Here is a 27,585-nt window from a genome sequence, read left to right as displayed (position 1 = left end):
CTGGCGGAGGTCCCTTCCGTTCGGATGAGATGTTTAAGCCGAGATCCCATCTGCCTCTGTTCAGGGGAATATTGAAGATCCCGCGTCGCTGTTCGAAAAGAGAACAGAGTTTTTCTCTCTCTCCCCCCGATGTCCTGGCAAACAATGGCCCCAGATAAAATTGTTCACCCCACTCCATGGCTATTTGCTGTGCGCAGTCCATCTAAAAAATACATCATCCACAAAATACAGTCAATCTAGTTTACAGTCTATTCTGTTACTGTATCCTGTATATCCAGGTTGATAAATGGAGTGCTATATAGGAGAAAGTGGGACTACTGAAGTCATCATCTTAATCCACTTACCTTTCCCTACTCAATGCAGAACCAACCCATCAGCGGACTTAATGAGTTTCCTGTATCGGTGGCTTCTCCGAGTGTCCCATAGCTGTGCTGTAGATTGTTCCTCTCGCTTCGCCCAGTCCTGAAACGACAAAAGGTTTCTTTCCCAAACTCCGAGTTCCTGGCCGGCCTGTCTCAGATTGCTCGGTTCTTATTCAGTAAAACTGGATGTCAGCCTGAAACGTTTTGCTGTGCGATTTATCAATTTGGGAGGTTAAGTGTGATTCCAGGCTCTGTTTTGCCACATTCTTAATGTCGGTCTGTTACTATCCACTGGGCTTCATTATCTCAGTGGAGTCATCATTTATCATCCTTCTGTAGGCAGACAGGTCAATACCTTTATAATATTAATAATAATCCTGGCATTTGATGCAGCGCCTCATCACGTCTTAGAGATGTCTCAAAGCCCTTCACAGGATACACTGTAAGTGTATTGACTGAATTTTGTGGGCAGCCAATTGCGCACAGCAATGTCCCACAAACAATCATGGACTGAGTAACTAGATTAGAATTATTTATTTTATTTTTGAAGGGATTATTACCCCCGGAAAAGAGAGTCCGCCAATTGACTAACAACCAGGTTCCTACTTACTGCTGGGTAAACAGAGGCGCGTGTGTGTGTGGAGTAAGGAAACTTGCCTAAAGCTTGAATCATCAGTAAAATGTAGCTGAGTTAAAAACGTGCCTGGATTCAGCACAGTAAATACCTGGGGTAACAGGAGAATCTCAGGGGGAGAAAGTTTCAAACAGTAATAATGAAGTGGAATGCAGTTTGCGGCGAGAGACATGGCATGGAAGTGCTGCAATGAGAGCAAAGGGGGATTATTGCTGAGACAGTGAAGGAGAAGCCAATACTCAACCATCCCCAAATTCATCTCACTGCAGTATTCGCTGAGAAAATATTGTACTGCACAGAGTTCCTCGATTCCTATCTTGATGTATTCTCCGGGGGAAGATTATTTCGGAATGTGCATGATTTGGATATTCCTGTCATTGTGTTTGTTCTCACACATTCAGTTCAATCCCAGCCCGGTTCATTCCTGCGAAATGATACGAGCCATTTGCCAAAACGTGTCCGCTGGTTCAGAAGTCAGCGCAGGTTATGAGAAAAGCTTTCAATCGCGCAGTTTCTTACATGCTTTTAATTCCACTGGCATATTCTCAAAAGTATAAATCAACTCAAAGTGCTATTACTCTTAATTGACTGCGGGCGTTTTCTCTGAATGTAAAACAATGGAATTTGTGGGGTTTATAATAATATTAATAATCCTTGCATTTGACATAGCACCTTATCACGTCTTCAAGACGTCTCAAAACGCTTCACAGAACATACCGTAAAGTGAATCGACTGTATATTGTGGGGGCAAAATGCAGCAGCCAATTGCACACAGCAGCGTCCCCACAATCAGTCGCGGATTGAAGTGACCAATTTATTAGTTTGAGGAACAGTTTAGGGTTATTTGAGGCTATGTTTGACATCCAATATTCATCACATCATTAAGCGCTTTGAAACGTCTCGACGACGTGATAAGGCGCTATATCAAATGCGAGGAATATTATTATCATAGACTGACCCTTGGAGGAGTTTACCTGCATCTTGTTTAGGGTTGTCACAAATCGGAAGATGCAGTTTAGACCATTTTAAAGTGTATTTCAGGCAAGGCACAATTTATATACAACATCTTTCATGTCAGGAGGATGTCTCAGAACACGTTACACAGCCGTCTGGGCACCTGAGCCAGGGTGCTGGGAGCTGAGCTGAAGACGGCAGGCGGGGGACGAAAATAGGTGATCGAGGTGAGATGATGGCGATCGCTGATAATGTCATTTGACAACAACAACAATAACAACAACAATGAATAAAATGAACTGTTTCTCAGAAAAAAAAGAGTCAGCCGTAAAATGTTTTCACAGCAAAGTCCTCTCAAGGGTTAGCAGCTAACCGCTAACTGTTAAGTATTGTTTTTTTGAGAATGAAAAGCTCCGCAATCAAGTTCAGCAAATCCGTACGAGGTAAGTAAGCGAGTACTGTAACATTTGCCCACGACACACAGGCAGAGTTGGCTTTCTTCAGCTTAGTGAAAAATGCCATTAGCATTGCGCTTTTCTAAATCTGTATTAGGTGCTGGGGGGGGAAGGGGGGGAGGGGTGCGGGGAGTGGGGGGATTCACTCTGTGTGGGACCACCCCATAACCAACACCTTGTCTTGGCTCAAGGCTCTATTCTGCGCAAGACACGTTAAAACCATTCTTACTTCAGCGCCTTGGGACGTCCTCTCGACGTGAAAGGCGCTATACAAATGTAATCTTGCTGTTGTTGTTACCTACGTTCTGGTTGAAACAGTATTAATTTGGGGGCAGCATGCTGTCCTTTCAGCCTGAGTGTCCCAAACCATTACACAATTCATAACTTTCTTAAAGTTCATTTGGGAAATTGATAATAATAATTCTGGCATTTGATACGGTGCCTTATCACGTCTTGGAGACGTCTCAAAGCGCTTCACAGGATACACTGTAAAGTGGAATGACTGTATATTTCGCGGGCGAAACGCGGCAGACAATTGCGCACAGCAGCGTCCCCACAAACAGTCGTGGACTGAGTGACCAAATTGTTATTTAAATTAAGTGTATTAGTATAAATATGTTTTAATATTCCCAACAATATGTTATTGAATATTATTTGATATTATAGTTTAGCATAAAAAGCCGATCATACTCTGGGAAGAGCTCAATCTCTCGCTACGACCGATTTGCAAAATTCCATCACAGAATGAAAAGAGATTATCCAAACACCGACAGAATAGGAACACGGATTAATTTGCGTTCAAAACAATGTGTGGAATAGAATGCAGAGGCTGATCATGAGACCCGCTCGTAAGGTGATTATGAGATCAGGCGGGGTGGAGGGCAGCGACCGGTGGCAGTAGGAGGGTGACCGAAGGCACGGTCGAAGAGGAGGGTCTTGAGACGGGTCTCGAACAAGGCAAGGGAGGGAACGAGGCGAGGTGGCTGTGGAATGGCGCTTCAAAGATACTCAACCGGGTTTTGTTTTGAATGGAATTCCTTTAGGGCTGCGTTCACTATTTTCAGGAATAAAAATACCAAATGTATCAGGGCCACCATTAACTCGCTGCAGCTGTGCATTGTTGCAGGAATCCAAACCAACACGCGAGCGAGAGAGGCAACGCAAAGCTAACTTGAACTCTCTTCCCCTCAAAGAAAATCTGAAACAACTGCACAGACTCAGGACTCAACGCCAATATCAAACTCTCCTGCCGATGATGTGACTCGATTTATCATTCCAGAATTAGGTTAGCAGGAGACATCCCTCCAGGGAGAGAGAGAGAGAGAGAGAGAGCATTTTATTCCAACAATCTATCTCGGAGATTTCCATGTGTAGTTGGGAGGCATGGAATTGTCAGTTTGGGTTTGGAGACTCTTAAGCAACGGTGATGGGTTTCCGCGTGTGTCAGACACCCACCCGGTTGGGCAAATAAAAAAAAATCTGAAATGATCATTTATCCCAGGTCACTGTGCTGCAATAAATAGGCAATTGGCAACAACCGCAAATTGTTTAATCACTTCTCATTTCAACAAACACGCACACTCACACACACCATTTCAGCAGAGGATACTGAATAGTAACCAGCAACAGGAGCCCTGCTTTAGACAGGTTTATCCCCCTGTATTCCAGGGACACTGAGGCTTATTGTACACCTCTACAACAACCTTGGCTGAGATCAACTAACTCAGTCCAGACAAGGCACCTTCCTAATCTATATGACTTTGACTTGGTGCCAATGCATTGATGGGCTGGGGTGGGGGAGATGGATATTAAAGGTGTTTATTACTGCAACAACTTTAGGAAAGGTAATACAAAGCTTGTGTTGTTAACCCTACAGTAGTCTGTGTTTCTTTATATTCATAAAGGCGCTGTTGGTGAAACCACTTTTCCCAGACTCTTTGGAGTCAGTTTAATTGTCCACATGCTTTTCCTCATACATTTAATTCTATTTTGAGTTGATCAGCTAAGGCTAGAAGCATGGAAATCCCTCAGAGATATCCACTACTTGAGGTTTAAATATTTTGCAAGAGAAAATGAGCAAACGCAGAGGTCGGTGTGGGGTTTGTGGGGCATTGCTGTGCGCAAATTGGCCCACACAACACACAGTCACTACACTTTACAGTATTCACCCACAAAATATGCAGTCACTATACTTCACAATATATCCTGCGAAGCGCTTTGAGATAACGAACAGGTTCCAAAATGCTACAATACAGTATAAACAGCTGGAGTGCCATTCAGAGCTCAACGGTAACCTTTAATTACTGCAGTACTGCAATATTCATTGACACTAATGGATATAGTGATGACAGCCACATTATTGCACATAGTAAATGGCTGTTTAACACTAAGTGAGCAATTAAGTTACTGCTAGTTACAAATCACAATCAGATAGGTTCGTTGGTCTCTCAGTGAACGTCAGCTAACCTTCACTTCCACTCCAAGACACTGCGAAGGAATACGGTTGAACTTAATAAGAATCCTTATATTTGCCTCTCACGTCAGGAGAACATCTAAAAGCATTTCATAGATACAATAATAAGAATCCTGGCATTTGACTTTGTGCCTTTTCACGTCGTTGAGACGTCTCAAAGCGCATCACAGAATATATTGCAAAGTGTAGTGACTGTGTGTTTTGTGGGACAGCATCAGAGTATTCTTACTATGAGATATACATTGGGGAATCTTACTTGGGAAAGAGAACAAGATGGCACAAAACCTGTTCATAACATTGTATTTTATATATTTATGGGACAATGTGGGACATTGTTCTGTGCAAATTTGCTGCTTAGTTGGTCTACAAAAACACACAACGACCGTACTTTACTGTGAATCCTGTGAAGGCTATTGAGTCATCCTCCCGATGTGAAAGGCACTATATCAAATGCAAGGATTATTAGAATGAATCCAGCCAAATTCTGGAGAATAATCCATTTGGTAGACTTGATGGTTAGCAGAATGCTGTCTGGGGGACATCGCTTTGCTGTAGACGGCTCCAAGAACGCATCCAATAAGCAGCACAGCATTTGGATTTACAGCCTCAGGAATACCCGCAAAATGTTCAGGTTCATGAACATTCCTCTCAGGATTTTTTCCACCTAAACAAAACCTACGTCACGTGGTGCAGAGGTGGACGTGAACCAGATGCAGCTTGAGAAAGCTTGTGCATGAAAGGACATCTGATGATGATAATAATAATAATAATCCTTGCATTTGATACAGCATGTTGTTGAGATGCCTCAAAGTGCTTCACAGAATGTCCTGTAAAATGAATTGACTGTATATTTTGTGGGCAAAACTCTGATGTATTTGATGTTAACTCACTGGAGGACCTACTTCCTGCTCATCACTAAATGTACAGAACCTCGTGAGTTTGCTTAGAATAGATTGTTTCGATTAGGACATCGCACTGCCAAGTCCAGGAGAGAGAGAGAGAGAGACAGACAGACAGACAGACAGACAGACAAACAAATAAATAAGAGAGGGATCAACCAACTAAACTGATTCGAGTCAGGACTAATTCAATTGCTCTTGGCTGTTGACAGTGCAGCAGGAAAGACAGCTGCATTTCTGCAATGCCGCCTTGCACATGTCGGAGACAATATAGGATTCTCTCCAGCTGAGCCTTTCTCCAGCCACCTCGCAAGTCTGCTGTAGGGAACCTTGGATGATCCTTAACGCTGACAGATGTACCGGATGCTATCCCGAAACCCCTAAGGAGTGATTATCATTGCGCTGTTGGTTGTTTTGGTTAGCTTTGACTATTGTTGATGTCATCGGCCATACTGGCTTCGGCACAGTTGGTAGCCCTCTCGCCTCCGAGTCAGAAGGTTGTGGGTTGAAGCACGGCATCGGTACTGCAGCAAAGCTCATATTCTAAGGTGACACTCCAGCACAACTCCAGGCTGGCTGTCCTTCAGATACATTAAGCTAAAGTCCCGTCTGCCTGTTCAGGCAGATATTAGAGATCCCATGACACTATTCCAACCAGGAGTCTCGTAGCTTAGTGGTTAGAGCACTCGCCTCGCAAGTGAGAGGACCCAGGTTCGATTCCCAGGCAGGGCAAAACCTTAGCCAAGGTTCCTTACTCCGCACGTCTCTGTTTACTTATCAGTAAGTATCCAGTTGTTAATCAATTGGTGGATTGTTTTCCGAGGTAATAAACCTTATAGCATCTTATCACGTTGTTTCAACATCTCAAAGTGCTTCACAGAATATGCTGTAAAGTGAACTGAATGTATATTTTGTGGGTGAAATACAATACCACACAATATGGCTCACACATGAATATGCCTCTAATCAAAAAATGCTTAACCTGTCTCTGAACCCTTCTGATTACACTTTCGTTTAACAAAAAAACATTAAGTTACATTAAATAAGTTAACTTGAGGAAGCAAACTGAAGATCCAATCTTTTGATGATGTATGCAAGCAAGTTCGCACTGGGGGGAACTGACCTGAAACAGACTGCATATTTCAGTAAAATAATGGGATGCCCAATCCATTTGTTTACTGGGACTCAACTTGTCGTTCTCTGCATTTCAACAACACGCCAGTCACTAATGCTTCTCACCGGCAACCCATCTTGTGAAACTGCAGCTGTAGTAACGGCTTGTCACTACATACAAAATTTCCTTATAAAGGTTTCATTGTGTTGTCATACTTTTTAAAATCATTCCTCGACAGAAAAATGGGCAAAAGAGTAGAGATTCATGCGTTGGTCAAAAGATAAATCTAACGGTACAATAGTTGCAGTTACTAATAATCAAATAATCCTTGCATTTTGATATAGCGCCTTATCACGTCTTCAAGACGTCACAAAGCACTTCATAGAATATACTGTGAAGTGAATTGACTGTATATTTTGTGGGCGAAACGCGGCAGCCAATTGCGCACAGCAGCGTCCCAGTCATGGATTGAGTGACCTGATTATTATTATTTAAAAAAATATTTTTTATATGAAAGGATTATTTACCCCCAGAAAAGCGATCGGCCAATCGACTAACATCCGGGTTCCTGCTTATTGCTGGGTAAACAGAGATTTTAACTAAGAAATTTTAAGTAATAGAGACAGGCTAAGATTACAGTATGATAATTCACATTTTATTTATTAGTGCAATTGCTAACGTTGTATGGAACCCCAATACTTCAAAGGAAATTCATCCAGAACAGAACAATATGCCTCAAGAATTGTTTTTTAAAATAGCTGATTTTTTAATTGCAAAGGAATGTATGGGAAAATACATAAGGTCTATTCAGTATGTTAGACTGAATCAATATTTACTCTAGTAAAAGGAAACTCTTAACCAAATTGTCAACTGCATTACTTAATTCTTTATTCATGTCTTCATCCCATGGATTTGTTGAATATCTGAGGCTCCCATTCATTGCTTCAGGAAACAGTTATTTCAGAAAGTGTGTTGCAAGTAATTCATTCTCGTCTCCTGCTTATACATCCTATGGGTAGGGTAGGAAGGCAATTTCACAATCTGTCCATGTTTTCTGGCAATGTTCACTAAACCGAAGCTTGCCTGAGAGGGGGGAGAGGAATTAGCACAAATATTTTATTCCAAGGTTTTCAAAGAAAATCAAATCAAATCGGGCGACTGGAATTTGGAGCATTAAATTATACCATTACCTCAAAGGCTGGAAAATCTCATCATTTTTCGGGATGAGGTAAAAGCTGTGGTTAGGATCATAGGAACAGGAGGAGGCCATTCAGCTCCTCGAGCCTGTTCTGCAGATCATGTCCATGTGCGTTAATAGCATTAAAAAGATTTTGCTTCTGACAAACGGAACCCCCACCTCGGTCTTCAAAAGGCTATAACAGCGAAAGCGTTGGCTTAAAAGAGTAAATGGACAGAAAGAGAAGCTTAAGACCCCTGGTACATAAATGCGAAAGAATGAAGCTAATTCTAATAGAGCTCATCGCAGGGAGTGTAGAGTGGAACGGAATGTGAGCTCAGAGGGAGAGAATCAATATGACTATTGTTAACCTACTCACTGCCCCGGCTATCGTTTTCTGCTCAGTGAGCAACGTCCCATTTCTGCACATTCTACAAACGGTGTCTCTTAGCAACAGACATTTTACTGGAGATGGAGCTTCAGTAAAATCCGAATCCTCGCCTTGAGCTGAGAGGTAGCAGCGTCGAGAGGAACGTTGCCCTTTTTAAAATCGCGCCCATTATATTGTCAACCACCAAATACACAGTCCGCTCACTTTACAGTATATCCTGTGAAGCGCTTTCAGACGTCTCGAAGACGTGATGAGGCGCTGCATCAAATGCGAGGATTATTGTTAGCAATTATTAAACTATCCACGTTAGGTGGAACATGGCAGAAGAATTTCTGAAACGTTCCCCAGCTTCACGTGCCTGTTTCGACAATATCTTCATTGACCAACCACCTTCACTTCAAACGGCGTAACGGTAGCGTTCTATACCTTTGCCACTACCCTCGAATAACTTTCTACTGTTTTGCGAGGACTTTAAAAGGACTTCTATCAAATGCGCTGGAATAAGGAATAAGCTGAATCAATCCTAATGAGTCTCATCACTCTGACCCCCAGGTTGTCAAAAGGCTCCTTCCTACCTGGTCCTGTCTGTTCAGCTGGAACCAAGATTCTGTTCATCGACCAACTTTCAGTTCAAACCATTGCCACAATTAGGTTGAATTTAATCGGTTCCAGAAGCACCTGGTTATGAGAACCTGCTTAGCCCTCGATAGCTTCCACCTGCAACAGTATTCAATTCCACCCGTCACAGTACACAATCCACTATGATAAAAAGGAAGAAAGTTTTTTTCTTACAAATGGGAATAACTAGGCTGAAATGCTCAGCAATTAAGATCGATCATTTCTGGTGCTTCAATCAGTAGCTGTAGCTCAGTGGTTAGAGCGCTCGCCTCATAAGCAAGAGGACCTGGGTTCGATTCCCGGGCAGAGCGAAACCTTAGGTAAGTTTCCTTACTCCACACACCTCTATTTACCCAGCAGGAACCCGGTTATTAGTTGATTGGTAGATGGCTTTTCCAAATACCTTCAAAAAAATGTTTTTTAAGTAATAATTTGGTCACTCAATCTACGACTGTTTGTGGGACGTTGCTGTGCGCAATTGGCTGCCGCGTTTCGGGCCACAAAATATACAGTCAATTCACTTCATAGTATGTTCTGTGAATTGCTTTGAGACATCTCGAAGATAAGACGTGATAGGGTGCAATAGCAAATGCAAGGATTATTATTATTATATGGCTTGGAGGCAGTTCAGTCTTTGGGACATAATCGTACGTGAAAGGTGTTACATAAGTGCAAGTGGTTGTCAGACGGACCATAATGTGGCCATGTTAGAGCATGTAGGAGACCTTCTATTTTGATATTTTCACAAGTGTGGAGTATCATTTTTATTATTACTGCTGTGAAATCACTGCTGGGGATATTAAAACAACAGCAATGGTTAGTTACTGTATTAGGTTCTGGTCGAGTTGTAGGGTGTGTTACGCAGCCAACACAAACCAACCACAAGTCTCGGACACTTCTATTAAACCCTTCGCAATATACATCTCATTCTACCCGAGATGTTGTGGGCAGTGATTCAAGGCTTCCAGCCCTGTACATCAACAGATTTACTTGCGTAATGTTGTGCTTGCCATTCCTTCCTACACTGGAAATAAACTGCTTGTCCGTCACTGAGATTCATTTTTCCCATTAAAAAAATAAGAAACAGCAAATATCCTTGAGTAATGTTGTTTTTCTTTTGATGTGTTGTTCTATTATTCCGTATTATCTGGGTCCAGAAAACATATGGCCACATTGTGCATTAAAATGCTCTAATGTCATGTATTTAATACTGTAATGTATTTTCCCAGCTGTTCAAAACGACTTCACAGATCGTGGTCAACAGGGGGAATATGTCGAGTGATGGGATGGGGTGAAAAATGACTTTGAACCTCTTAACCCATGAGAATTAAATTTGTTGCTATGAGTTCATTTGAAATTTGTGATATCCCAAGTTCATTGTGTGGGGTAGCAGTGAGTTTTAGACTCTATGGGCCCACCATCACCTGGGGCAACAAAGCATTCGAAAAAAAATGTGGGTGGAAAACTTTGTATTAACTTTGTTCATTTATGTCCTCCTGACGTGAAAGGCGCTAATCAAATGCAATATCGTCATTTTATGGTGTCATTCGTGAAACGTTGGTACCATTAGCAAGTAGAGCAGGAGGTAACAGATATATCAAAATAATAATTGTCACATTTCTTAGAGCACCTTCACATCAGGAGGATGTTCTCAAAGCGCTTCACAGGATCAAGTAAAGTGTACACTGTAAAGTCCAGTCACTTTTTGTGGTGTCTTTTTTGTGTGAAACGTTGAGTTTTTTGGATTGGGTTGGGATGGAATCAAAAGGATATATAAATTTAAGTTGAAGATGGGTGAGATTCCATTCAAAGTTAGGTACAATATCCTGTGATTGTTGCAGGCCTGTTACTGAATAATAGATATCAATGGAGATGTTTTCTTTGGATGATCTAGTCATTCAATACCGTCGTAGACACTCAATGACTTTAGTGGAACTAAATAAGAACTCTTTCATAGGCCTACACACTAGTAAACATTGTCTATATAGATATTCCGTGGTCAGGATTTGTGAAAGAGATTAAATGTTCTCACATTGTGATATTCAACTTGTGAATTACACCACATTTCTTTGTGTGTGTGCTTTTTTTTTAATCGATTGAAATCCATTATCTGTTCGCTCGCACTGAGAATGCCCTTTGTTCCAACCATCTGGGTCACCAGCGATTCCCAGGGCTCTAAAACATGCAAATTTCTATTTGGAAATGCTTTTGACACTTCTTCATTCATTCATTACGACGCCCCCCCCCAAAAAAAGCACTTGTCAAAACAAAAGGTTGAGATGCCGTCAGGAAGGACCTTGAGAGGAGTCAGGCAAGCATTCCAAACAATAATTGTAATAATAATACAATAATAATCTCTGCTTTTGATATGGTGCCTCATCACATCTCTGAGACCTCTCAAAGCGCTTCACAGGATATACCGTAAAGTGAATTGACTGTGTATTCTGTGGGCGAAACGCGGCAGCCAATTGCTCGCAGTTCTCTTGCGTGTAACCCAAAAGAAAGCCATTTCAAGCAAGGTGAATTGAAGCAAACTCACTGCACTTGCAAGGAAATGTTGATGGAGTGTTCGCCCTCGCTATTAGCATTACTCTCAGGTAGCTGATCATGTGCAGACCAATTAAGAATTGGGCTTTTCTTTCGAAAGGAACTATGGCTGGGTTTCACTGTGCCACTGTAGCAGGAATCCTCAAGGACTCAAAAACGTAAGTCTCCTCATTTTGGTCGTCAGGAAAGAATCAGCAGCAATCAATGGGGGATCTCTAATGGATGCAATCCCCTTATTTCGGTCAATAGGGAATGTCCACTTCACTGCACTGAGATGTCGTTCTTATGGGTTCTGTGTAGGACTGCGGAAAACCCTTGAAAGAAAAGAGGCTGTCTAGCAATAGCTATGTGAGGCACAAAAACACATCATGTACCTTACATTGGCAAGTACTTCCCTCTAAAACAGACTTGGAATAAATGGGCCATTTAGGTTATGTTAATTCCTGAATGAGGGCAAAGCTTTAAATCAATTCGACCAGTGACTTAAATGTAGTCATCCTAACTAGCCCATTTTTAAATGTATTCCATACTCGCTTTCAGTTTTTAGAAAGTAAGCAACAGTTTGTGTGTGCCAATGAACGGAAATGGGATATAATGCATTTTTTAAAATATAAAATGAGGAAATAGTTCAGCATTTCATGGCTAAATATTTTGTGTTTATTTGTACTTTTAACTGAAATCATCTACAATATGGGCCAACAAATATTCTGGATTTTTAAATAAAATAATAAAATCCACTGGCGTTGTTGAACATGAACCTTTTAAAGAATTAATATTGGCTGCAAAGTTTCTTTGAATAAACAATAGTGTTACTACACTAACTAGTATCTGGAGAGAGCTCCAGCATATAGGAGATGGAGGTTAGCAGATCTGTCATCGGACTTTATTAGAGAGAAAATGATATCCAAGGTTTTCAGTAAATCTAAATGATTCTCGTAGGCTCACATCCAGAATGTCATAATTTTCAATAGAAAATGCAGATAGCTTTGTATTCATTAAATAACTGTTCATTGGTGATATAAAAAAAGGATTAGCTAAACATCCATTGTTGTGGTGAATATTTGCAATCCTGGTCCTTGCGTTACAATGTAATAAAGAACATATTCAATACTTAGACATGTTCAAAATACATGCAATCGGCTGCCGCTTTTCACCCACAAAACTCACAGTCACTACACTTTACAGTAAATCCTGTGAAGCGCTTTGAGACGTCTCAACAATATGATAAGGCGTTATATCAAATAGAAGGATTATTGTACACTTACGGTGACTAAAATGTATTAATCTATATCGGAAATATAGGATTGGATTGTAAAACTAAAGTTAATGTACTAAAGTCACAAAACCAATGTGTAAATGCAGGTATTGGGTTCCCTAAGGCATTGAACTCTTAGAGTTGGTTGGAATTTTAGGATATATTCTACATTGTCTCCCTCCAATTCTACAAACGTACAGATCACTGACTATAGCAAAGTCGAGGTGCCTTCCAGCTTTTATCCACAACCAAAGTCAACAGTCTGTTTCACTGAGACATTTTTTACGCTTTTCCCTCCTTGGGAATGCAAACAGAACATGTCCAGAGTTTCATCTGTTGTTGCAATAATCAATCGCAACTCTTGCACTTTCTCATCTGAAGTGGGGCAAAAAAACACACGATGTTAAAGTGCGTGATTTATGGACGAGTCTTTTGCACGGATTGGCCCAACAAACTGCTCTCTTTATGTTTGAGAAGCTACGGGCCAAGTATTTCACATATGATGTGAACAATTAGTGAGAATGGGCTTTTTTCCCTTCTTAAAAAATAAGCATTGTTTGCGCAGCTGTGAAAGACCCTATTGAAAGGTTTTTCCCGCCATTGCCTTTTAATTCCAGTACCTTGGTATCTTGGATGAATGGGACTGAATGTTAATGGGAAAGCGTTAGGTGGGTATCACATAACCCACAGCCACTCTGTCTCAACCACCGTATTTGCAGCTGCTTTTTATTTTTATGAAACCCAATTTCATAGATAGTGTCCACGTGAAGGATGGAAGGATAATAATAATAATAATAGTAATAATAACAATAATTCTTGCATTTGATACAGTGCCTTATCACGTGGTTGGGATGTCTCAAAGCGCTTCACAAAATATGTCATAAAGTCTGGATTGCATATTTTGTGGGCGAAACCCGGCAGCCAATTGCGCCCATCAGTGTCCCACAAACCGTCATGGATTGAAGTGACCAAATTATTACAATTTTATAAAGGCTCATCACTGGTTGCCTATTTTCAATCAATTCACTATTTTTTAAACCTGTTCTCTCAGGTTTTGGCAAAAAAAAACAAATGGGGTCGAGTCCTGAAATATGTGACCAGCTGATTGTTAAGGTGGTTAAGATATTTTCAGGTCCTGAGATGAACTTTGGGAAATATGGAATCAATATTTAACCTTTTGCCAGTTGCAGTCTCCACTTCTATTAAGCAGCCCGTGAGATTGTATTGCGTTTGGATTCTAATGGCTGAGAGCGCAGTCTCTCTTTGTACTCAGGGCTTTGCCTCAAGTTAGTTCGTTTGTTAGAGGATCTAGAATTACATCAAATGATCTTCCCCAAACACACGCTGGCTGTTTATACAGTTTAAATCCACAAGAGATTTCTCAGTAATGTTTCTCTCGGTGTGATATGAGCCTCCCTATTATCAGGCTGGTATCTGTTTACCGACTGTCACTCTGGACATGTTTTACACCAACAGGTTTTATACAAAAGAGATTTTTGTTCAGAAAATACTAGACTCTGGTTGTTGGTAGTCAGATGAGATGCAATGAAGCAGGACAAACGCAGCTTTGAAGTGGTGTTCTGTGTGAGTATAATGTAGACTTGAATAAGGAGCCATCCTCCACAGCACAAAGATCAGAATATATCTGACAACTAAATAGCAGTGTTTCTAAATGATCGGCTGGTACATAACAGAAGTCTGTTACCATAACCTTGCCCTCTTCATTTATTAGATCACAGGTTTAAATTAAGGCAACATGTTAACTGTGATGTAGTGTAATAATAATAAACCTTGCATTTGACATAGCACCTTATCACGTCTTCAAGACGTTTCAAAACATTTCACACAATATGCTGTAAAGTGAATTGACTGTATACTTTGTGGGTGATTTGCAGCATTCAATTGCGCACAGCAGCGTCCCACAAACAGTGGTGGATTGAGTAACCAAATTATTATTTCTTTTTAAAAAAAATTTAAGGGATTTTTTTATCCCCATAAAGAGATTTGCCAATCAACTAACAACCGGTTTCCAACTTACCGCTATCTATAATTTGTAAATTGTATAATTTCTATTTACAAAATACCCAGTCACTAAATAGTAAATACTGTCAAGTGCTTTGAGACATCCTCTCTAAGTGAAAGGCACCATATCAAATTGAACGATTATTAGTATACTATATTCTGAGTATCTGTAATATCCTCCTTAATGGAGAAAATATACCGGCATTAGACTCAATATCCCTCACAGGTCATGTGGGCACAAGCCAGTCCACATTATTTATACTTTCTATACGTTACATTTCTATATATTAACTTATTATGTTCACCTGCACAACACACAGCCACTGCACCTCACAGCATCCTATGAAATGCTTTGAGACGTCCTCCCAACACAAAAGGCGCTACGTCAAATACAAGGATTAATATTTTACCATTATTTACCCAGCTGTCTAATTTGGGTGTGAGTTCTTGTAAGTCGATGTGAAACATGATGGAAAACTCTGTGAATCTACAATGTGATTAATATGATTAATAAAATGCAACTTCCCGGGAATTGACAGGAAAGTGGGAAATCTTTAAGACCACTGAGATTCCTATTACAGTACATATTAGGGGTGGTCATTTATATATGTAAAAATTCACCCTTATCTGGCAAGTTACTCTGTCCATTCAGTTCGTTTTCAGTCACTATTTAAGTTTGAACCTACACACAAACCTAATTATTATTGGTTTATTCAGCACCAACTTGTTTAAACCTGTCTTGTTGGCTCAGCACGCAGCACACCCAAACCCAGATGTTTAATATTTAACATTTCACACAGAAATCTAGGTTTCCTATTCTCCCTCCCCATATGGGATGCCCATGGCTGGAGTTACAATATTAATACTGTAACATAGAATGGTGAGTAATTCATATAAATTTCGTTAAAAATAATGTCAAAGTTAAAATACAGTTTCTCTGTAGGGATCGTGATCATACTGACGACAGACGGCTACAGGCGGAGAAATCCAGAACAGAAGAAAATATACACCAGCAGTTAATGCCTGGCTGGCCGCAGACTTATTAAACATCCTGTGGTCATATTTTGTTGATAGCAGCTAGGAATCCACTTCGAACAAAATCCACATCTAACACGACCATATGTGCTCTCAGACCACACACACAACATGCTGCAAGGTTTAAAAGCAATGTATGATTGTGATCTTAGACCTTAGACTCAGACTAAAGGAAAATAGACTGACAGTAAATGGAGCACAGCCGGGTATACATAAAGGGTGCTGCCATACTCAGGCCTATTCAGAGCAACCAAGTCTACAGACTATTAATAATAATACTAACAATAATAATCCTTGCATTTGACACAGGCCTTTTACATCAGGAGGTCCTCTCAATGCGCTTCACAGCATTTACGATGAAATGTAGTGACTGTGTATTTTGCAGGCTAACACACACCGAAGCCAAATTGCACGCAGCAGCGTCCCACAAACAGCCGTGATGTGAATGACCAATTTCGTTCAGGGGATTGTTCACCAGGACACCGCAAGAAACTCCCTTCTCCTTTCGAATAGTGCCGTAGGATGTTTAACAACCCATCCAGCCAAATACGCAACAGATGGGACCTCGATTTTAGCATCTCTGCCTATCCCTGCATTGGAATGTCAGTCTAGACTGGACTAGGTCAGCTCACAGTCCTGATGTGGGGCTTGAACCCACAACCTTCTGACTCAGAGCGAAGAGCCAACCTGACACCTATTACTCGGTTTGGGGTACATATTCCGTCTGCTTGTTAGTCCCTAGGATTTCAATAAAATATAATGATAATCGTGCAATATGCTCATACACTATGGGAAACATCTGGCAGATAAATTACAGATGTTGTCATCTTAAAAACTTGGGTTGCGTCTGCAGAGAGTGTTTTAAACTGTAGAACAGAACAATAGGGTAAGTGCTCGTGGCTGCAGGTCCGTAAATAAAAGTGAGAGGGAAAGAGCAACTTGAAGTGGTTGCAAATTGAATTCTGTGAATTAAAGCAAATTTCATAAAGCGTTTTGAGACACGTCAACGACGTGATAAGGTGCTGTATCAAATGCAAGAATTATTATCGTTATGTATTTGAAAGGAGTACCCAAACCGCACAAGCAGGTTATTGAAACAAGTGTATATTTCCTGTAGTGTGCTGCAATTTTTTTCTTGGCCGGCCAGGTGTCAGACACACACAGAAACCAGTTGTCGTGTAGCAGAGAGGTCTCAAGTTCCAGCTGTGGAGAACTCACAGAGCAGAGTTTCTGTTTGCTGTTACTGGAGCCTGCAATCTTTTCACAGGAGCGGACGCGGGGGGGAGAGAGGGGACTGACACGTGTTCATGCACATTCTGATTTCTCTAAGCCGAACCATTAAGGAGACCAAAATACAATTCGCTTTACAGTATATTCTGTAAAGCGCTTAGAGACGTCTCAGCGACGTGGTAAGGAGATATATCAAATGGGAGGATTATTATTCTTAATCTGCACAATTTACACTCCTTGATTCAAAACAGATATAACCATGACAGCACATCTGAATTCAGACCAGTTGAGAAGATAGGTGACCAATTTGTCACTTGTTTTATGAGACAAATTGACCTTTGACAACAAACAAGAATAAAATTGCCTGAACTAAATTCAAGTTTCAAACAGTTTTCCGCATTAAATTACTATTAACCTAAAAATAATAATAATAATCCTTGCATTTGATACAGGGCCCTATCATGTCTTCGAGATGTCTCAAAGCGCTTCACAGAATATATTGTAAAATGAATCGACTCTGTATTCTGTGGGAGAAACACGGCAGCCAATGGTGCACAGCAGAGGCTCCACAAATAGTCATGGTTTAAGTGGCCAAATTACTATTAATATTATTTATTTATTTATTTGATTTATTGATTTGTTTGCAGGGATTATTACCCCCAGAAAATTGATCCACCAATCGACCAACAACCAGGTTCCTACCGACTGCCGGGTAAACAGAGGTGTGGAGTAAGGAAACTTGCCTGAGGTTTGACCTTGCTTCTCAGGACAGCTAAAGGTTGGTGCTGATCAGTGGACTTTGAGGGCAGTCTTTTAAGTCAAGTGTGGGCTCTTTATTTTTGAAATTGGCAAGCAAATGTAATTAATAGACACTGGGTACTGTTTACATTGACTGGGAAGCTGCCCTTACATGCTGCTACTTGATTTCTAAATAATTAACATTCCCCTGACTATTTGTATTTAGAAACGGTGTCTCACTGCAGCATTCCACAGATGTCTGAGTGTATGATTTTCTGAAAAGGTTACTACTTTAATCCCATGCATGTGAAACCATTTCTCAGCAAACATTACAGGAGTCTGTTAAAATACGACGACTTCAATTACTTCTGTTTCCATTTAACATTCCTTGTTGCATTGCTAAACCCAGACCTCTAGCCTCTTGTTTTCACGTTCATTATAATCTGAGGCTCTGGGCAGCACATATGAGGAATATGAACCATTTCCATTTTTGACAATCGGTGTAAGATAGCGCTAGAAAGTTGACTTGCTCCAAATGCTCTCCATATGGGACACATTGAAATCCTTCCACGGTTTCGCCCCACCCTGGCTCTGGGACCTCCTCAAGCCCTACTGACCCGGCCACTCCCTTCACTCAGACAATAACCAGCTTACTTCATCCCCCCCACCCCGCCAAATGCTCTTATGCTACCCTGAACTACGAGACTTTGACACTACCTGACCCAAAAGCTGAGTCAACGAATTTAATCATAATCCGATATAGCGGCTTATCAGATCATTGAGATGTACGTCACAAAGAGCTTCACAGAATAAACTGTAAAGTGTAATGACTGTGTATTATGTGGCCAAAACGCAGCAGCCAATTGTGCACAGCAGTGTCCCACAAACAGTTTGGATTGAGTGACCAAATTATTATTATTTTTCTTTTGAAGGGATTATTAGCTCCGGGAAAGTGATCCGCCAGTCGACAAGCAACCAGGTTCCTACTTACTGCTAGATAAACAGAGGCATGTGGAGTAAGGAAGCTCGCCTAACGTTTCACCCTGCACGGGAATCAAACCCGGGTCCTCTCGCTTGCAAGGCGAGTGGTCTAACCACTGAGCTACAGGACTCATGGCTGCAGCATTCTCCTCTTTCTCTAAGGCAAGCCTTATCACTGATTGTTGTAGTTAAAATAACACAAACTCTCCGATTGTTAATTACTCTTAAATGCAGCAGAACACAAAATATAATTACTCAGCATGTCAGACAAGGTTATTTCATTTCAACAGATGACATTGCTTTTCCAGCCCTGTACAGACTGTAAAATATGTATAAAATGTTCTCCAGGGCAGGGCTCATTACTTTGCAAACAAAGCTTGAGATACATTGCCAAACAGCCAAGGCCAATTTTAAACATTGATCAGAGTAACTTCAGCAGGTTTCCAATTACAATAGGATAAAGCCGAACATATAGAACTACAGACTGTTCCCTTTATTCCCTGCCTTCTGCGAATACAAGAAACTTCATTTGATCCATGCCAACGAACCAAGCAATAATAATTCTTTTCTTGCCCCCTGTGCCAAGGCCATAAACCACCTCTAGCGCTGTAAATACCAACTTAGTTGAATCATTTAGCAAGGTAATGGATCGATTCCGGATTCCACTAGGTTTACAAGCGTAACATTTTTCCAGGAGGAAAAAATGTGTTCCAAAAAGAAAATGTTGGAGAAAACAGTCAAATCGAATCCTTAATTAGTTTCTAGATGACCGAGTGAGATATATAGAAAAAATAGTCTTTTCTTGCTCCAACTGGGAATGCCACCAGCTGCAGGTCTCCTCAAAGCCACACACCGTCCTCATATAGATGTACAGCGCCATTCCCTCATCATCTCTGGGTCGAATTCCTGGAACTCCCCAGTGAACGTCCTTGGGACATCCCCCCGACATGGAAGGCAGTGTACAAATGTCATTTGATGTTGTTGTTGAAGATCACGAGAGACCCTTTACTCAGAGGACTATTATAATGGTTTAAAGGGAAGGCCACACCACCACCACCACCTCCTCAGGGCATCTACAGGTGGGCAATAATAACAACAACAACTTGCATCTATATAGCGCCCCTCACGCAGAGTAGCCTCCCAGAGAGCTTAACAACTGCTGGCAGTAAACCAGCAACAGCCACATCGCAAGAGAGAGTAACAAAAAGTTGTTCCTCCACAGATAAAATGACAATGCACCCCAACTGCACTCATCTCACATTCAACTGTAACCTAGGTTTGAGCCATGTTAACCCAGGACTAACATATTACACTGGTTTCTTTCAGGACTTTATTAAGATATCCTAACCTGACGAAAGGAGTGTGTGGTCCTGAAGGCAAGTGTCTACACCTCGTCATTGAAGTTCGTTTTAATAAAGGTTGCAAATGAGATAAGCCTCCAAACTTAATCATCGCAGGATATACCGTATGTTTGTGGGTGGAACCTGTTTCCATACACTCTGCTTCCATCTCCCTATTATCTTCGCCCATAAAACATAGTCAATTCACTTTACAGTATATTCTGTGAAGCACTTTGAGACGCTTCAAAGACGTGATGAGGTGCTATATCAAATGCAAGGATTATTATTATTATTATTACCGCTGCTTGCAGTGTCTAATAGGACTCCAGCACAGCACTTCCACTCAAAGCAAACAGCAGAGCCAAGCCACATGAAAAGCAATTCTTTCTTTGAAAATTAAAGTACTGTGGCTTAGTTGCCTAATTTCCCACTTCCTTGCACTGTCATCAGAAGTAAATGACTAAATATTTCAAAAGGAACTGTGATTCCAGACATGAGGATTTGTCCCACTGACGAGAACTAGGTCCCCTACAGAGAGGGTTGAAAGTAGAGGCCAGAGACTTTCACCACATGGAAGGAAAGGAAAAAAAATCAGAAGCTAATTTGCCTTGGCCATGCTTAACAACAACAACTTGCATGTATGTAGGGCCCTTCATGCAGGGCAGGGTCTCGGAGCGCTTGACAGTGGGGGAGTCTGACAACGAGCCAGGGGGGGTGAGGGAGGGGAGAAGTAACCGTAAGCACGGTCGAAGAGGAAGGTCTTCAGTTGTGATATGAAAAGGGGGGGACCCAAGCTCAGACCCAAATTCCCATCAATGTTTCTTGCGGAGTGTGGAGAGTGCAATCCATTCGGTGAGTCCCAGGCTTTAGCGGGCCCTGTATCCTGCTTTAGACACTAAGAACTACAGCAATTTTTTCAGCTGCTCACCAGATGTGAATTGCAAACAGTGGGAAATAGTTTCAGTCTGGCTTAAGCACAGGATCCAAGCAAGCAGAATCCAGCTCCACTGTTTGCCAAGGACAGATGGTTGGTGGATTAACAAAAAAGACTAATGACAAGAAATGGGGGAAAAGAACTTTTGAAAAAAATAGCGCCACGCAAACCATATGCTCCTGATTAGCAGAACTACTGTGAGTGAAACTGGAGCTGAGTAACTGTAAAAAGAAGCTGTTACTGTTTGCTGGATTCAGAACGCTGGACATTTATACAGCAATAAATAAGGTGAATATAATCATGAAGCCTATAATCGCTAGTCGTCCCCGGACGGTATGTGCAGGAATCGAGCAGAAAAATGAAAGAACTAGAGGAAGGAACATTCTTTCCACTTTCTGTTCAGTGACGTTATTGAAATCTGATCGAGTGTGGCTCCGATCAAATGGAACACAAGCTGCTTGCAATAGCCTGATAATTAGCTTAAACGTTAACCTCAAGAGAGAGAGAGAGAGAGAGAGCATGCCTTGATGTAGCTCTCTCGGATGCTCTGGGACGCTACCTGATGGTTGCTGTATAAATGCGAGGGAGCGAGGGCGAAGGGACTGTGGGATGGAGTTCCGAAGGATGGGGGAAGAGAGGCTGAAGGCCCGACCCCCGCTCCCCCGATCATAACTGTATAGACCACACCTCAAGCAAAGCAAGCTGCTGACTGATAACAAGGGTCTTGACTGGACAAAAAAGAATTCAGGACGTTCACCTGACACCTTTTGTCGTTCTAGACACTTCGCACAAAAGAAGAAATGATAATTGTAAAGCAGTTTTGGATTCCAAAATTGTACTTCCACTCTGTGCCATTGTGCTGAAGGTCTGGTCCAAGTGTAACATTCTTTGGAAATCTGTTGTGAATTCGCCGGCACGTAACTGTAGATCACGATATTACTGTTTGAGAGGATTATATTACAATCTCGGAGAGGGTACCCTGAGTATGCATATGACAATTAAATCGAGCATATATTTCAAATTCTACTGCATCCCAACGCTGATGCTTACTATTGCAAGAAGTGATGAGAAGGATAGTATCCAGATTTACGCAGTTTTATTGCTGTTTTTGGAAGAGATATCAAAGCCAATCTGTTGCAGGAGCCTATTTATGATTTAAAGGCCTTTACTGATGTCTAGATAAACTGGATTGGTTGCAGTATAATTTAGTTTTACAGCTTTTGGTTTGAGCCTCGGAAAAAAACCAGGCATTTTATTCACTATTCAGAGCCACATTTAAACTAAAGAAATGTTATTTAATCTTAGTTAACATTTGATTAAAAAGTTTTATTATAAAAAAATCTATAGTTTTGACTCTTTGCTACATTTATGGGATACATTGCTCAGCTAACGTGCATTTGTTCATAACAACTCACAATGTATTCTAAATAACAATAATAATCCTTGCATTTGCAACATTACTCATTCCATGGAATTGGTGTGAAAATTCACTCGATCAGTTTCGTTACAAACAAATTAGTGAAGGAATTCAGTACGAGATACGGACTCAACTTAAACTTCATTTTAAAAAAAAAGGCTTTGGGGCTTGTGCCTTTTGGAGTTGTAAAACTCTGGTGAATATTAATGCTAATCCAGGTTTCAGCTTCCTACAGTTCTGAAAGCAGAAAACTGTGGCTGGGTATAGCATGCTCACACAGTTGAAAGTTTGCTATCATAGAGTAATATACAGTCAATTCACTTTACAGTCTATTCTGTGAAGCGCTTTGAGACGTCTCGAAGACGTGAAAAGCGCTATATCAGATGCAAGGATTATTATTATTATTATTGTTACTGTGGTGTTTGCTCCAACAACGACTCTTAAACACTCACACTTATAATCTCCCTATATACTAGCAAACCGTGTGCATGATTTGGCTGCTCCCCCCTATGGTTGGTGCAGAGAACTGTGTGTCTATCGCTGATTGCCTGTCCCAGCACCAGGAACCGTGTATTTTTTTTTATCCTTTCAGTTGATGTAGCCCCTTTCACGTCGGGAGTACGTCTCAAAGAGTTTAACAGGATTTACCCATTCGTAGGTTGGCACCTCTGACAATATAGCACATCATCCACACTGCGTTGGAGTATCAAATTAGACGGTCTGTGTTCAAAGTCCTGACCACAAGAGGCAAGATCCACAGAGATAAATGCAATCTCCTTACAGAACCATGTAATGCAGATAATTTCCTTTCAATGAAAACCATTGTAGCTCATAGATTCTTTTATATTAATACTATGTACTGGAACGACTGATCGTGTCAGTCATTTTGAAATGCAACAAGAAGAGGGCTTACGAATTTATTTGATGTGAAAAATATTCATTAAAGTATCAAGAAGTCAAATTACAATAAAAATGTCAGTAGTTTATGAACTTCATTTGTCTGTTGCAGATGGTAGGAAATCTTCATGATTGTCATTTAACTGGCTGTCTTTTTTATTAAACATAATGTTCGAATTGACATAAATATGCAGTCGAATGCATTAATATGCCAGTCAAATAAATACCTCATTCTTCCTATTGGCATTCTGGTCTAAAACTGTCTATATGTACAATTATCTTTGTATTTGATATCCAACTTGAAAACAATCTCCAACTTGTCTCTACTTTTCGTTACATTGAAAGTAAATTGAGGTTTGCCACAGATACCTAAGATATCAATGTTTATCAATAACAAGGGTTGATAGGGCAGTGGGTTGCAACATTGATCTTTTTACTGATCGATTTTAGAGAATTAAAGTCTACTTTGTCCCAAAGATGTCAGGTTCCTAAGCTTAAATGAAATAAGTTGAGTTTCAATATTTTAATATGTTCAAATCCCGCCTAAAGACCTTCCTTTCTGATCATGCTTACGGTCACCTCCCCCCTCCCTTTCTCCCCTCCCCACCCCCCCACCCCGGCTCGTTGTCAGGCTCTGCTACTGTCAAGCACTCCAGGACGATACCCTGCGTGAATGGCGCTATATAAATACAAGTTGTTGTTGCTGTTTGAGCATCACTTACAAGGCAGCACGATATACACAAAGAATTTGTCTTCACTGAAACACAAAGGGCTCGGTCACTGAACAGTTGGTAAGTTAGATGTCACATTATCCTAAACGTATTAGTTCTGCACCCAGTTCCACGATGGAATAAAGATAAGCAGCAATTCACATAAACATCTGTAGAATCCCCAAAGGCAGGGAAGTTAACTCTCTGTAATATTGCCTCATTTGTCTGCCAAATTCACAATCTGAAGACAATGTTTGGCATTGTGTTTGTGAGCTAACATTAGCAGAGGGTTGCCCAGACAGATTCCACAAACATCGAGGCCAGAGAAATTTAATGTGACATTTATCATCACCCACCATGATTGCTTTGGTGAATGGTTTGTACTGCAGATAAATCAACAGTCCTGCTGGGTAACTGGACAAAGACTGAGAGCAAAATAGGTAGAGCTTCCTCCGTTCACTACAAACAGGGCAGATTCCCAGCCAATTTATGTCCTGGTTCTAAAAAACGAAGAAATTACAACAACAACTTGCACTTATATAGCACCCTCCACACAGGGTAGCGTCTCAGAGCACTTAACAGTGGCACAGCCTGACTCCATTACCTCCTCAGTTGGACTGAGACAGACTCCTTCTGAGCTGGTCAAAGACAATTGGTAGAATAGAATACTGTATCTACTTTCCTTAGTGACTTGATCCCATCTTCCTTTGACATCAGTTATTGTACATAATAGTCAATTTCTCCACATTGTTTTGCACCCCACAAAAAGGACCTGGATAAGCCTTCAAGGAATAAAGTGTTAACTGTGCCTATTCAATCTGATTTAGTGTGAGGCATGAGATTGCTCCACAGATGCTTTCTCAGCAAAAAAAAACTAACATTTCTTCTTAACTTCACCAACGGAATTAAACAAACAGTCCAGAATCTACATTACTTGATCAATAGCTTTGGTGCTATCATCACTTTGATTCTTCCAGTTTCTTTCGCTCAGTTTGATATTGGAAACCTTGTGGTTTTAGTATTGTAATCCAAGTTTGTATATTTTTGGTCCAGGACTAGTAGAAATATGCAAAACATCCTTTTTTGGGGGAAAAAATCCATCTGGAATATGTTAGAGGGAGTCTGGAATTATGAAACACACAGAGTTGGAAACTACAGGACTTTGAGTACTTGGGAGAAATAAATGGAAATTTTTGGTATGTAACAAAAAAAATTGGAAAAGCAAACTATTGAGATATTGATACAGTTGGTTCCTTTTAAACAAATTGCTTTTTGCCATGAAATTGCATTCACTCCTTGGGAATATTTACACGTTAGGAATCCACATTGAAATATTAGGATGCATTCCAAAGAAAACTTTGTGGTATGGATTTAATTGCAGTGATACGACATGTAACCTATTGATTAGGTTCTGGGAACCGTTTTAATATTAAATGTCTTCACTTTGCCAAAATTTTTAAAAGAAAAATGGAAACAAATCTTTTACATCTCAAACAAATCGTTCAATTGAAAAATTAAAAAACAAACTAATCCATTAGGTCTATCAGTGTCTGAATGAATAGGAAACCAGAAAGATTAGATCACGACGATCTAATCCTTTTTTGGCGGTTAATGCAAATGATTTGAGTTCGAGACCACCCGTTGAATTGCTTTATCTCCATTTAAAATAATACTGCTTTAGGGCTATCTAATAGCCTTAATGGGACCATTTTTAATTTTACTAAACACTATCAGTCTTAGCAAAGCTAACAACACTTAATTGTGCACCTACACAGCTCCTGACAACTACATGCTCCTAAGATTTTGGAGATGGTAATACAATGTCGTTTATCTAATTGCTTTACTGGAAGCAATTCAACATAATTTCTTGCGCTATAAATGGGACATTCATTATCACTTCAGCCCATCATATTTATTAGTAAGTAGTTTACTTTTGCTTCATTCATTTATGGATGTGTATCTGCCCCATCCTTTGGCAGTGCATTACGGGGAGAATTTCCACCTGTGCCTTGAGTTAGGGTGACAGTGGCGGAGTTTGAAGGAGTTTGAGTGACCATCAAATCCTGTTTACAGAACATTGTAAGCATGAGCTTGAAAAAAAACTGTTTTTTATCTACTCCCATTACTGAATCACAAGCGGCTGCTAACAATGCCTTGAGACATCCTCCCGACGTGAAAGGCGCTATACAAAGGTAATTTTGTTGTTGTTAACCAAGTTTGACTTAGTTTCTACCAGAATTGTTTTCTGTGCCAATCTCCCCCTTAACCTAACTAAACTGGAAAACTGCATATATTCCAAATATAGTAACGCTGGAAAGTAATTTAGACAGAGGGAAAATACTCAAAAATAAACTATCTTTCAAGATTTGGCAGTACATGAAAGACAAGGGTTTTGGACATTTTTATGCAATTTATTGTTTTTAGCCCCAAGTTTTACCATTTATAGGTTTATCTCTCAATGGCATGTAGTCCTACATTTGTTTTTCATAAACAGCACATGGAAGTAGTTAAAGGTTTATGTAATATTTTTATATACTTTTCTTAAGCTTATCAAAAAAAGCTACTTCTGGGTTGTTGATTGACTTTTTTTTGGTAACAAAAAGATTTCAGAGAATTTAATTTCATCAAGCATTGTCCATTTCCTTCTGTAGTTTGGTTCAAGATAATATTGTGTAAGGTCTGGTCCATTTACAGTCTGGTCCATTTTTTCTATCTCATTTACTCAATCTACTCCATCTTACAACTGAACTAGTCCTGGATTCATTTTTGTACGGTAAACAAGCTAACCTCCAACTACTTGTGCAGTGCTTTTCACCTACGATCAGTTGGTAGCACTCTCACGTCCGACTCAGGATGTTCTAATTTTAAGCCCCACACAGGAACTTTGAAGTCACGTAAGGATGACCAACTTGTGGCCCCTGGGCTGCATACCTGACCATTCTACGCATGCGTACCGTTACCCGCAAGTTGGCCATCCCTGGCCTAGACTGGTACGCCAATACAATGCAGGAGCGGCGTTGCATTGTCAGAGGTGCTGTCCTTCGGATGAGATGTTAATGTGAGATCCCATCGCAAACTGCCTGCCCGGTCTCCTACAAAATAAGTCACTTCACTTCATAGTAAATCCTGTGAAGTGCTTTCAGACATTTTCCTGATGTGAAAGGGTGGTCCACCAAATGCAAGGATTGTTATTAGGATAATCACAAAGCTCTGGGACTGAGGTCTGTACTAGCAGGGTGAGTGACAAAATTGCCACACCTATTCCAGCCCTGCATACCTAAATATATGACTTTCCAAACTGGAATACTTCCCACAAGGACATGACATTTTCACATGATGGAAGATTCCAATTGGTGTCAGGTATGAAAACCCATAGCATTTTGATCATCAGTCGATTTAGGC

General features: G+C 40.6%; 1 non-coding gene across 1 annotated transcript; it reads left to right on the top strand.

Moving 5' to 3' along the window:
• The first annotated feature begins 9,317 nt into the window (after positions 1 to 9,317).
• On the top strand, positions 9,318 to 9,389 carry trnam-cau. Its single transcript has one exon. It is a non-coding gene; the product is annotated as a tRNA-Met (tRNA).
• The last annotated feature ends 18,196 nt before the right edge of the window (positions 9,390 to 27,585 follow it).

The sequence above is a fragment of the Callorhinchus milii genome, unplaced genomic scaffold (genome assembly GCF_018977255.1).
Source record: "Callorhinchus milii isolate IMCB2004 unplaced genomic scaffold, IMCB_Cmil_1.0 Scaffold10, whole genome shotgun sequence".
Lineage (NCBI taxonomy): Eukaryota > Metazoa > Chordata > Chondrichthyes > Chimaeriformes > Callorhinchidae > Callorhinchus > Callorhinchus milii.
This window is presented reverse-complemented; position numbering and strand designations above follow the sequence as displayed.